Source organism: Phaethon aethereus (assembly GCF_964289735.1).
Source record: "Phaethon aethereus genome assembly, chromosome: 2".
Classification (NCBI taxonomy): Eukaryota; Metazoa; Chordata; class Aves; order Phaethontiformes; family Phaethontidae; genus Phaethon; species Phaethon aethereus.
In genome coordinates, this window is record NC_138582.1 from 7,693,751 (window position 1) to 7,707,890 (window position 14,140).

The following is a 14,140-nucleotide window of genomic DNA, read 5'->3' on the forward strand; positions in this document are numbered from 1 at the left end:
AAAGTCTGTCCCCATCTTTCTTAGAAGCCCCCTTTAAGCACTGGAAGGCTGCAGTAAGGTGTCCTCAGACCTTTCTCTTCTCCAGGCTGAACAACCCCAACTCTCCCAGCCTGTCCTCACAGCAGAGCTGTTTCATCCCTCTGATCATTTCTGTGGCCTCCTCTGGGCCCTCTCCAACAGGTCCATGTCTTTCCTGTGCTGAGGGCTCTGGAGCTGGACGCAGCACTACAGGGGGGGTCTCACCAGAGCAGAGTAGAGGGGCAGGATCCCCTCCCTCGCCCTGCTGGCCACGCTGCTTTGGATGCAGCCCAGGACACAGTTGGCCTTCTGGGCTGAAAGCACATTTTGCTAGCTCATGTCCAGCTTTTCATCTACCAACTGAAATTTTCCACTACTCAAATTGTTAATTAAATTTTTATTGGAATTGGCAATAAGTTAAATGAATTGTACCCAGGTAAACCTGTTTTGCACGTGACAGTAATTAGCAAGTGATGTCCCTGTCTTTATCTCGAACCATGAATGTTTCCATCCTATTTTTTCTCTTGTCCTGTTGAGGAGGGGGAGTAAGAGAGTGTCTGAGTGGGAGTTTGGCCCTTATCCAAGGTTAACACTCTATAGTTCGATTGATTTTTAGGTGCTGTGCAAGTTTAAGGGTCTCATAAGAGAAAGGGGGAAAGGCAGTTCCCAGTTTAGAGTGACACGTTCTTGTGAAGGCTATTTCACCACTTGGACTGGCTGATACTCATGGCCTTACCTAACATGGCTCCGATTTGTGAACTACAGTCTTTAAGTCTGTTTGGCTTTGTGCCAATCACTAAATAACACAAAGAGCTTGATGAAGAGCCTTCATGACTGCCAGAATCCCTGTTCTCAAGAACTTCAGATCAGTTTCTCATGCTGAGTTATAACTCTTAGTGAGTATGCTGTTGCCTTCTTCATCAGCTCCTGGATTGGTTTACACTGCAGACCGATAAAAAACACACTGCAATCTTTTTTTGAACAGCTACATCTCACGGATCTCAGCAGCACACAGAACATCTGAAATTGTTAAAACCACTTACCAGAAAGAAGTGACAAAAGTTGTGCTGACCGTCTCGAAATGTGACTAAAAGCACCTGCATAACTAACAGACTCCATTAATCTGTAAACAGTAATTATTACCTATCCATATAACAGAATGTTAATTGCAAGAATGAATGTTACTGTAATATATAATTAACCTAACAGGATTCTAAAAACACATACATTAGGAAAATAAGAATAAGTTATTCATGCCTTTAATTTTCTATGTATATTTGCGTCATTTTCAATACAAGAGGAGCATAGGATATATGACCCAGAATAACCCTTCATTTTTTCCAGTCTCTTCAGCAACAAGCTATGTGTTTGGGTTAATGTGGGAAAAGAAATTACTTGCCTACAGTAGAATATGACCTGCAGAGGTGTAACTCTGATATCAGAGCCCTGTTACTAGTCAACAAGAGCTCTGTTTACATTACTTGAGGATATAACCAGTATTTACACCACTATAACTAAAAGTTTTTGTTAATTTTGACAAATTTGTAGCTGCAGAAAAAGTAGCTATCTAGCATAAACTGGGTTGTGAAAGAAGTTTAGCCATGATAAAGCAATGTCACGATGGGTTATGTAATAAGGGACGCTATAGCTCTCAGGGTTTTTTATGGAAAATTCCTACACCTGTCAACAGGAATGGTATAGATGTATCTACAGCAGAATATGGCCCTATTTCTATTAGAAAGAGTGAGATTATAAACACAAATATTAAAGGAAAGTTGGAACAATTTTATCGTGGAGAAAGAATGATCATACCAGCCCTGCAGAAGGAACAAATTATCAGACAAAAAGTCTTTTGCCTGGAAAACAACAGCTGTAAGCAGGGGAAGAAGGGGCACAGAAAACATGCAGTAGAGGTCTGTAAAATCAGATCTGGCATGGAGAAGGTGAATAGTGAAAAAATGGAAAATTTGGGGAAGACATATTTTAGCATTAATGGATTTCTAAGATAAGGAACTTTTTGACAGGGGATTAGACGAATTAATGAGACAAATATCTATCACAGGCTATTAAATATGAAGAAAAGTCTTCTCGTTCAGGAAGCCTCTGAATCACCAGTCATGGTGCTGGGAAAATATTCTAGGAATTATTACAACATTCTTGTCCTATTCTTGCAGCTTTTTCTTACACTACTCATTAGTGGTCAATGTTACAGACTCAATATGAGGCTATATGAGCCCTTAATCAAACCCAGATTTTGGGGGTTTGCCACCTTCATCAGCTCCTGGTTTGGTTTACACTGCAGACTGATACAAAGCACACTGAAATCTCTTTTTGAACAACTACATCACATGGATCTCTGAGATTACTGGGAAAAGAAAAAGAAAAGGGGTTTTCTTGTTATCAATAACATGGTTTATCTCCTCTCATAACAAAAATAATCATTCTGTTGTTTTCAGTGAGCATTGTAATAGATCCTATTAACACTAAAATCCTCTTGACTATTGAAATCTATCCTAGAATACCTTTCTTTTAAAGAAATATGGCCAGTTAGTACCAATGGTTATAATGCAAAATGCAAAACCAGGGAGGTTTCTGCATTTGAGCAGGAAAGTTTTCCTAATTAGGTTTTTTTCTGTTTCCATTTTTTAAAAGTTGCTTGATTCCTAACAAGTCTTATATAGAAATGTGTCTGGAATATTCTCAGAGATTATTGTCAGAGTGAGCAAAAGTCAGGCAAAAGAAGTGCACTATAAAGTCTTTGAGGAGATGATAAGAGTCTTCAGCAGATATATGCTGATTAAATTATGCTAATCTACTTTTACTTACAAATGTACAATTCCCCCAGATGGGTTTTGAATAAAGTGCATTTTAAACAGGATAAACAGCAAAGCTTATCTTTCCGTAGGGAAACATCTAGCAATGATTCCTTACTGAATTGTGTGGACAACTTGGTGTAAATGTGCATGTACGGTCATACAGGGATATACATAACATTGATCCAATGTGGTGGGAAAAGACTATTTTCTGCAACCAGAATCACACCAGGACATCCAGCACATGCTAGAGAGTAAAAGCTTAACACTCTTACGCACATCAATTAAATATTCATACTCATTTACTCACACACTACTTTCATTATATGCTAATTTCTCCCTTTTTAGTATTTCAAAGGGCTGTGAGGTACAGAAATAGTAATTATATCCATTTTAACCAGAAAGAAAAAGGATTTTCTATTAGCAACCGAGAGATGCTCCCAAACTCCACAGCCTGACTGGCAGGTCCTGCTTCTCCTGGTTTCTGGAAATGTATTTTCAGAGTGGCTGAAAAAGTCAGTCGTTGACATTGAAGGAGGTAGTCCACCCGCTTAATCTCATTACTTAATAGTCTCTTTGATGTAGTTTAATTTTCAATTCAATGCCAACATAAGCAGAATCCACATTTTGATCTATGTGTTTTAATAGATAAAAAGCCTTGTATCTTTGAAAGCTCTGTGACTGTTTTATTACATTTTTTAGTTAGTCCAATGAGAAAAATCCTCAACAATTCTATTTGTCACATTATTCTTTTGAAACTATCCAAATATATTTTATATAGCTAGCAATATAAAACAAACAGAGTTCATATTAAAATCAATACTCATTGACTTTTCAATGCAAAACAGTTTCTGCCTCAAGAGTTTTGGTTTACTTTATTTTTTGTGTTGTATCATGAAACATCACTTTAGCTAGCAATCCATATTTTTACTAATAACACTTATACAGCACATTTTCACTTCCATTTATTTAGTGCTGATCATCCAAGCATAAGAAAACACTTTGCAAACAGTGTCTAACTGAAAAATGAAGAATGTCAGTAAAAATAACACTTTTCTTCATAGTTTTTCTCCACGTGTGTTTTCAGAGACATGTCTGCTAAGTCGACTGGTAGTTGCATGTTTTTGTTATTTTTACTGATATTTTTCTTGCAGAAGTCACACAAGCGTATGAAGGTACCACTGCAGGACCTTTACTACTACAGTGACTCTAGCTTTACTCTCTGCTTCTAATCCGAATCTCCAGGTCTGCTGGGGGGAAAAAAAAATTTAAAAATTACATATCAGAAACCCAAACTGAGCTCAGGACCTGTTTTATTAGACATTATAGAATGACAGTGTGAGGATAGGATTCATCTCCTAGCTCCTTTCATCTACAAAGATGAAAGCGCTGAAGTAATAAACCGTTATTCTTACTACTACCACTGAGGATGACAAAACTCTCACAAAGGCCCCATAAGTAGGTAATACTATAACATTCTTGTGAAAATAACTCATAAATACTGATAAAGACATGTACTGTTAAGTGTTCATTTCTATTATTTGCCATAGTTAAATGGATCTGCAGATCCCAAAAAACCTAATATTTTTCTAAAATGGCAGTGTATTGACATCCCTGTCTTACTTCCTTATATTTTACTTTCTGATATATCTTCATCTGTTCACATTTGCATTATCTTATGTTAGAAAATGTAGAACAAATTGAAAAAGAAAATACATTCAATATTTTGGTTGCTAGACAAGATTTTGTTTCAGGTTGTTATGTAATAAACATTTTTTTTCAAATTTAGTATTGATATTTATTGTCCTTTAATGTAATTCATAATTTTGTTTTCAGCGTACATCAATATTCGTAATGTTAAGTCAATATATCATGACAAAATATTTGAACTTTAGGGGTATGGCTTCTAAATACATTTTATATTCTCTGTAAGGCAGTGTCCAGTGCAGTAATGGACAGCACACACAAAGTTTAGCATTGTCTGTACAGTTTGGAAAATCCAGAAATGGTCAGTGTGTAGTGAAACTTCACAGTTTTTTTCCATTCCATGTTGTCCATGTCCATCTTCTCCTTGTGACCCAAGCCTTGTAAACCAAGCTATCAGGTTTCCCTGATAACCCTGCTGCTTCACTTTCTCACATGCAGGTCTTTGGTTTTGATTTTTTTTTCTACTTAACTTGAATTCCCTATAGTTCAGTTCATCGCCAGAAGAACTTGGAAACTTCACTTTCCTTCTCTCATCTGCCTACTTGTTAACTTCCTTTTATGACCCATTCCACAATCTTTTATAGATTAACGTTAACTCTGTAAGGTTTTAGTCCCCATTTGTTAAAAACAATTATTCAATTCCCTCAATTCTTTTTTTATTTTTATTTTAAATTTCTGTGCATGGGGTTGTCTTCCACTTATTGTTTATCTAGGAACCAACACAGTAGAAGTCACTTTTTTTGACTGGATCTTCCAGCTGGATCCTACTGTAGAACAAAGAGTAGCTAGGGCTGTAAGTCAGAGCTTTTGAGGTCTTCTATTATGTCTTTTACCAAGGTGACAATAACTAAAGAAATATTTACTCTCTGTGTCTTTCTTCCTTCCTCCTGCATATAGAACTCTTCAGAGACTCTTGATCTCCTCTTTCCTTAGCGGAACAAAACACAACAATACAGGCTGGTATTTGTATTAGTAGTTAGTACGGAATGTCTATTGTATTTAGCCCTCAACAAGTGTAGATATAATCCATGCCTGAGAGAAAAGACTAGCAACAAAATGCTTCACACTCCAAACTGGAGGACAGATAGTATCAAGTAGAATAAGGAAAATAATAGTGGTTTTCAGGACTGAACCAAAAAATATCTGTAATCAAAGCATAAATATTCTTCTAATGGGAGGTAGAAGTCAAACACCATACTCTCAAAAGGAAACTCAATATTTTCCTTGATGGAAAGCCCAAGTAAATGAAAATGGGCTTTCCTGGTTATGACAATGAAGGCAAAAACTGCCATTAAGGTTTCCTGCACTAAAGAAGAATACAGGTCAGAGAGAAGAAAAGATGCAAAAACACTGGCTAGTAAATGCCAAGCTCACAATCACTATGAGCCAAGCCCCTGAAATCATAAGGCTCTTCTAAAGCTTTTTGGTTTGCTTCTTTTTTTCTTTAATTCAGTTTTTCTTCTTTCTCCAGGCACAAAAACCTGAAAACCGCTTTGCAAGAGCACTTGGATCTCCATCACATTACAAGGATAAAGCTCTTCTTATGAAGACACTTACCACGCGATAATTTTTCTCACAGATTAAGGAGGCCTCCACATTCGTCTTTTTACTATTCTTACTGAATTTATCTGATTTTCACACGACTTCTGTAGTTTACATGCTAGGATTTCTGGAGCACCCACTCCAGAAATGCATGCATTTAATAGGCCTCCTGTGTGATATCTGCCAGAGCCACGGATATATAGCATGTATACCCTGAAACATGCGAAGTGGCAATAGGTATCTGTATGTGGGCAACAGAACTGAATCCCTTGAGCAGATATACGAGAGTTCAGAACATCATTCACCTGACTTGCCAGTAAGTGTTAAATTTAGAATAATTTTCTCTTTAGTGTCAAAGTATGCAAAATTCCATTGATTAAAATGGGAAATTAGGTACTGATTGCATATGAAGACACCTGTATTCACCTGCCTAAACCTAGAGGTGAAGTCCCAGCTTGAAACTTCAGATCTGTTTTAGACTTCCTACGTGATGTCTGCTAAGTCATCAATATTTTTTGTATCAAATATTCTCAAATTAACATTTCTTTTCTGGGGAAAAGTACTGTGAAGATATATGCCATTCTTAAAACTTAATTATGTAAACAACCTAGATGGATAGATTTCTTATAAGTAACACTTAGCTGCAAGGTATGGCTTATGGAACCATTATGCCCAACTGTTCTAGCTTTGGCTGGGACAGAGTTAATTTTCTTCATAGAGGCTAGTATAAGGCTATGTTTCAGATTTGGGATGAGAATATGTTGATACCATAATGATGTTTTCAGTTGTTGCTGAGCAGTCAAGGACTGTCCGGCGCAAAGGCTGGGGGTGCACACGGGAAGCTGGGAGGGGACACAGCCAGGACAGCTGACCCAGGCTGGCCAAAGAGATATTCCATACCATATGACATCATGCTTGGTGTACAAAGCTGGGATGAAGAAGAAGGAAGGGGGGACATTTGGAGTGATGGTGTTTATCTTCCCAAGAAACCATTACGTGTGATGGAGCCCTGCTTCCCTGGAGATGGCTGAACACCTGCCTGCCCATGGGGAGTGGTGAATAAATTCCTTGTTTTGCTTTGCTTGTGTGTGGTTTTTGCTTTACTTATTAAACTGTCTTTATCTCAAACCATGAGTTTTCTCACTCTTCAGATTCTCTGCCCTGTCCCACCAGGCTGGCAGGTGGAAAAGGACTGTTGTGGTTTAATCACGGCCAGCAATTAAGCACCACAGAGCCACTTGCTCACACCCTCCTGGTGGGAATTCAGCAGGAACTTAACTAGCTGTACTAGATCACTGCTACAGCTAGTGGAGAGAGCTGGATGTTTTCACCGACATTTGGCCCATTTTAGGCTCCTACTTTAGGAAAAAATGTGCATCTTTCTTAAAAGTGCCTTTTACAATCTGTTTTACTGTAATAACCAATAAAGGATTATAGACAACTAGTTCAAAGCATATATTTTTAATGCTGAACAAGGTAAGATTGTCGCCACGTAAGTGTTTGGTGCCAGTCTGAGCACTGTGGGGTAACCTCCACCTGAGGCTGGAGTGTGGATCTCCTAAATTCTGTGTACCAGATGGCAAAGCCATCTGACTGTAGATGTCTTCAGTACCCCGGAGCATCTCTAACAATCCTAAATGCCCATCTTTAAGCAACTTGAAATACCCTGGTGAAGCCTGGCCTCAGTTGACCTCAGCCCCGATCCAGCCTGTCCAGATCCCCCTGCAGAGCCCTCCTACCCTCCAGCAGATCAAAACTCCCACCCAACTTGGTGTCTTCTCCAACTTACTGAGGAAGCACTCGATCCCCTCATCCAGAGCCCTCCTACCCTCCAGCAGATCAAAACTCCCACCCAACTTGGTATCTTCTCCGACTTACTGAGGAAGCACTCGATCCCCTCATCTAGGTCATCAATAAAGATATTGAACAAGACCGGCCCCAAAACTGAGCCGTGGGGAACATCGCTTGTGACCGGCCACCATCTGGATTTAACGCCATTCACCACATGAGAAGCTCAACATGATTCAGCAATGTGTGCTGGCAGCCCAGACCAGCCATAGCCTGGACTGCAACAAAAGCAGCATGGCCAGCAGGTCAAAGGAGGTGATTCTGCTCCTCTACTCCACTCTCACGCGATCCCACCTGCAGTACTGCATTCAGCTATGGGAAACCCAACATAAGAAGGACATAGAGTGCATGGAGCATAAATTCTTACGATAGGTAATAGACAGCCCTACCAGAGGGGATGCCATACTGGACCTGTTGGTCACTGACGCATGTGAGCTAATTGGTGATGCAAAGATTGGAGGCAGCCTGGGCGGCAGTGATCATGCATGGGTGGAGTTCGCAATCTGGAGGGATAGGGGGCAAGAAAAGAGTAAAGTCAGGGCCCTGAATTTTAGGAAAGCAAACATCCAGATCTTCAGGGAGTTGGTCAGTAGGACCCCCTGGGAAACTGCCCTCAGGGACAAGGGAGGAGAACAGAGCTGGCAGATCTTTAAGGATGCTTTCCATAGAGCACAAGAGCTCTTGATCCCCAGGTGTAAGAAATCAGGAAAGGAAGGCAAGAGGCCAGCATGGCTGAGTGGAGACCTGCTGGGCAAACTAAAGGGCAAGAAGGAAAGGCACAGGCAGTGGAAGCAGGGACAGGGATCCTGGGATGAGTACAGGTATGCTGCCCGGTTGTGTAGGGATGAGGTCAGGAAGTCTGGAGCTGAACTTGGCAAGGGATGCAAAGAATAGTAAGAAGGGCTTCTACAGGTATGCCAGATGGAAAAGCAAAATCAAAGTGTAAGCCCCTTGATGAGCAAGACTGGCAAACTGGTAACAACAGACACAGAGAAGGCTGAGGTACTCAATGACATCTTTACCTCAGTCTTCTCTAGCAGTGTCTCTTCCCACACCTCTCCAGCTGATGGACTGCAAGACGGGGACTGGAGGAGCAAAGTTCCTCCCACTAGAAAAGAAGATCATCTTCAAGACCACCTGAGGAACCTGAACATGCACAAGTCTATGGGACCTGGTGAGACGCACCCCAGAGTCCTGAGGGAACTGGCTGATGCAGTTGCCAAGCCACTCTCCGTGTTATTGGAGAAGTCCTGGTAGTCAGGTGAATTCCCTCTAGACTGGAAAAGGGAAACATGGAACGCATTTTTAAAAAGGGTTGCAAGGAGCACTCTGGGAACTACCAACCCATCAACCTCACCTCTATGCCTGGGAAGGTCATAGAACAGATGCTCCTAGAAGCTCTGCTAAGGCACATGGAGGGCAGGGAGGTGATTCAAGACAGCCAGCATGGCTTCACCAAGGGCAAGTCCTGCCTGACCAACGTAGTGGCCTTCTGGGATGGAGTGACCACGTCAGTTGTCAAGGGAAGAACTGCTGCTGTCATCTATGTGGACTTCTGTAAGGCCTCACAACATCCTTCTCTCTAAATTGGAGAGAAATGGACTTCATGGGTGGACTGTTGTGTGGATGAGGCATTGGTTGGATGGTTGCATCCAGAGGGTAGCAGTCAATGACTTTAACGTCCAGATGGAGGTCATTGAGGAGTGGTGTCCCTCAAGGGCCCATATTAGAACCAGTATCATTTAATATCTTCATCAGTGACATAGACAGTGGGATCAAGTACACTCTCAGCAAGTTTGCAGACGACACCAAGCTGAGTGGTGCAGTGGACACACCTGAGGGACAGGATGCCATCCAGAGGGACCTGGACAAGCTCAAGGAACAGGCCCCTATGAACCTCATGATGTTCAACAAGGTCAAGTACAGGGCCCTGCACCTGGGTCAGGGAAAACCCCAGTATCAGTACAGGCTGGGGGATGAAGGGATGGAGAGCAGCCCTTGCAAAAAGAACTTGGGTGTACTGGTGGATTAAAAGCTGGGCATGAGCCAGCAAAATGTGCTCTCAGCCCAGAAGGCCAACTGTGTCCTGGGCTGCATTCAAAGCAGCGTGGCCAGTAGGGCAAGGGAGGTGATTCTGCCCCTCTACTCTGCTCTGGTGAGACCCCACCTGGAGTCCTGTGTCCAGCTCTAGAGCCCTCAGCACAGGAAAGACATGGAGCTTCTGGTGAGGGTCCAGAGGAGGCCACAAAAGTGATCAGAGGGATGGAACACCTCTCCTACGGAGAAATGCTAAGAGAGTTGGGGTTGTTCATCCTGGAGAAGAGAAGGCTCTGGAGAGACGTTTTTGCAGCCTTCCAGTACTTAAACGGGGCTTGTGTGAAAGATGGAGACAGACTTTTCAGCGGGGCCTGTTGCGATAGGACAAGTGGTAATGGTTTTAAACTAAAAGAGGGTAGATTTTGACTAGTTATAAGAAATACATTTTTCACAATGAGGGTGGTTGCCTGGAGAGCAGAATCTCAGACTCAATCTGGCCACGGTCATAATGGATAACAAAAAATGTTTTTATAAATGTATTAACAACAAAAACAGAGCCAAGGAGAATCTCCATCCTTATTGGCTGGGGGGGAGGGGACATGTTCACCAAGGATGAGGAAAAGGCTGAGGCACTTAATGCCTTCTTTGCCTCAGTCTTTAATAGCCAGTCCAGGTATTCGCAGGGTATTGAGCCACCCTGAGCTGGAAGACAGGGATGGAGAGAAGAATAAGGTCCTCACAATTCATCAGGAAACAGTTAAGGACCTGCTACACCACCTGGAAAACTACAAGTCTCTGGGACTCAATGGGATCCACCCGAGAGTACTGAGAGAGCTGGTGAAGGAGCTTGCCAAGCCACTCTCCATCATTTATCAGCAGTCCTGGTTAACAGGGGAGGTCCCAGAAGACTGGAGGCTTGCCAATGTGACGCCCGTCTACAGGAAAGGCCGAAAGGAGTATCCTGGGAACTACAGGTCTGTCAGCCTGACCTCCATACCAGGGAAAACTATGGAGCAGTTCATCTTGAAGGCACTCACTGGGCATGTGCAGGACAACCAAGGGATCAGGCCCAGCCAGCATGGGTTCGTGAAAGGCAGGTCTTGCTTGACCAACCTGATTTCCTTCTATGACCAGGTGACCCGCCTAGTGGATGAGGGAAAGGCTGTGGATGTTGTCTACCTGGACTTTAGTAAAGCCTTTGACAGCATCTCCCACAGCATTCTCCTGGAGAAACTGGCGGCTCGTGGCTTAGACAGGTTTACTCTTCGCTGGGTGAAAAACTGGCTGGATGGCCAAGCCCAGAGAGTCATGAATGGTGTTAAATCCAGTTGGTGGCCGGTCACAAGCAGTGTTCCCCAGGGCTCGGTTTTGGGGCCGGTCTTTTTCAGTATCTTTATAGATGATCTGGATGAGGGAATCGAGTGCTCCCTCAGTAAGTTTGCAGATGACACCAAGTTGGGTGGGAGTGTTGATCTGCTGGAGGGTAGGAGGACTCTGCAGAGGGATCTGGACAGGCTGGATCGATGGGTAGAGGTCAACTGTATGAGGTTTAATAAGGCCAAGTGCTGGGCCCTGCACTTCGGTCAGAACAACCCCATGCAGTGCTACAGGCTTGGGGAGGAGTAGCTGGAAAGCTGCCTGGCAGAAAAAGACCTGGGGGTGCTGGTTGACAGCCGGCTGAATATGAGCCGCCAGTGTGCCCAAGAAGGCCAACAGCGTTCTTGCCTGTATCAGCAATAGTGTGGCCAGCAGGAGTAGGGAGGTAGGAGTAGGGAGTAGGGGTACCCCTGTACCTGCCACTGGTGAAACCTCAAACACTGTGTTCCGTTTTGGGCCCCTTTACTATACGAGGGATGTTGAGGTGCTGGAGTGTGTCCCAGGAAGGGCAATAAAGCTGGTGAGGGGTCTGGAGCACAAGTCTTATGGGGAGCGGCTGAGGGAACTGGGGTTGTCTAGTCTGGAGAAGAGAAGGCTGACGGGAGACCTTATCGCTCTCTACAACCACCTGAAAGGGCGCTGTGGTGAGGTGAGTGTTGGTCTCTTATCCCAAGAAACTAGTGATAGGACGAGAGAAAATGGCCTCAAGTTGTACCAGGGGAGGTTTAGATTGGATATTAGGAAAAAATTCTTTATGGAGAGAGTGGTCAAGCATTGGAACAGGCTGCCCAGGGAGGTGGTGGAGTCACCATCATTGGAGGTGTTTAAAAAACCTGTAGACATGGCACTTCAGGACATGGTTTAGTGGGCACGGTGGTGGTGCGTTGATGGTTGTTCTTGATGATTTTCAAGTTCTTTTCCAGTGTGGAATGATTGGAATTCTGTAATTCCATCATAATAATGATTCTGTGATTCTCATCAACCAACACCTCCAAGTCCTTCTCATGAGGGCTGCTCTCAATCCATTCTCTGCCCAGCCTGTATTTGTGCTTGAGATTGCCGCAAGCCATGCGCAAGACCTTGCATTTGGCCTTATTGAACTGCATGAGCTTCGCAAGGGCCCAGCCCTCAAGTCTGTCAAGGTCCTGCTGGGTGGCATCCTTTCTCTCCAACTTGTCAACTGCACCACACAGATTGGTGTCATCAGCAAACTTGCTGAGGGTGCACTCAATCTCACTGTCCATGTTGTGGACAAAGATGTTAAACAGTACTGGTCCCAGTACAGACCCCTGAGGAATGCCATTCTTTCTTTCTCTCCCTCTCCTTCTCCATCTCTCTCTTACTCTTTCCCTTTCCCTTTTACTATTATTATTCAAGCCTTCCTCAAGTAAAACTCACATTGAAATTGGAGTGGGAAAACAGACCACAAGAAACCCAAGTACTTGGCACGATACAAGAATACTAGAGAGATGCTAGGTAATTCCTGGGATTTCCTCCATTGATGAATTTCAGAAATTATAATTCAGGCATTTGCCCAGGAAGAGCATATTGTCAGAGATGCAGAACTGCCACCATGAGGAGCATCCCTACTTTGCTCATACTACAGCTCAGGACTGACTGTTTTGTGGCTGTTGTTTGGCAATGGAGCAATGATGACAAGTGGGACGATCAGTCCCGAAGCTTTGGAAGCACAGTGTCCATGAGTGACATTTTGCCCTAACATATTTTCCAGAGGAGCTGGTGCTAGGGAAAAAAACTACAGACCAGAACATAGTTGTTCTTATTTGTCATCAGCATACATTCCCCTTTTTTCAGCAAAAAAGACTCTGTTCCGCTTACTGAGCACAGTTGATTTAGGGGAACATAAACATTCACAGTGCACCCAACTTGAGAATCCTCATGTACACCACCATGCCTTGCAACTAACACTAATCCAGTAGGGAATTAAGCAACACAAGTGCTTAAAGATGTGCCTAATCTTTTTACACACAAGATCACAGTCACGCCACAGAACTGGGCTTTCAGTTCCACCAGGAGATGCATTACCAATTCAAGTGCATAAACTATGCACTACAGAGCCATTATCTACCTATATAGGTTGCTGAGCTGTTAGAGATTTAAAGTGTCAAAAGTAATTGCATGGATCTGTGATGTGTGGAGATTTTTCAACACAATCTGTGTTGTTACATTGATTAAATAATTTCCGTTATCTGGGTCATCACACCACAATGCCGAGTCACTGATTTATTACAGGAGGGTGAAGGAAACAAGGTAAGGATTGGTTTTCACTGGTTTTATCCCCTTATCACCGCAATTGAATTAATATATTATTTTTACATTTGTAAGACGCAAAGACCTTTATTTTTCACATAAATGTAGAGAGAAGAAACTGGTTATGTAATGGCTGAAGAATTTTATCCAGCGCAAAAACATGGAAATGCAAAATTTCAAGTACCCTTGGGGCAAGCTGCTCTGTTTCCATTTGCTAGGAAAAAAGGAGTATAACTACCACATTATTTTCACACAATCACAGAATCACTAGGTTGGAAAGGACCTTCAAGATCATCAAGTCCAACCATTAATCCAGCGCCACCGTGTCTCCTAAACCATGTCATGAAGCACCACATCCACACGTTTTTTGAACACTTCCAGAGATGGTGACTCCACCACCTCCCTGGGCAGCCTGTTCCAATGCCTGACCACTCTCTCGGTGAAGAAATTTTTCCTAATATCCAATCTAAACCTCCCCTGGCGCAACTTGAGGCCATTTCCTCTCATCCTATCACTCGTTAGTTGGG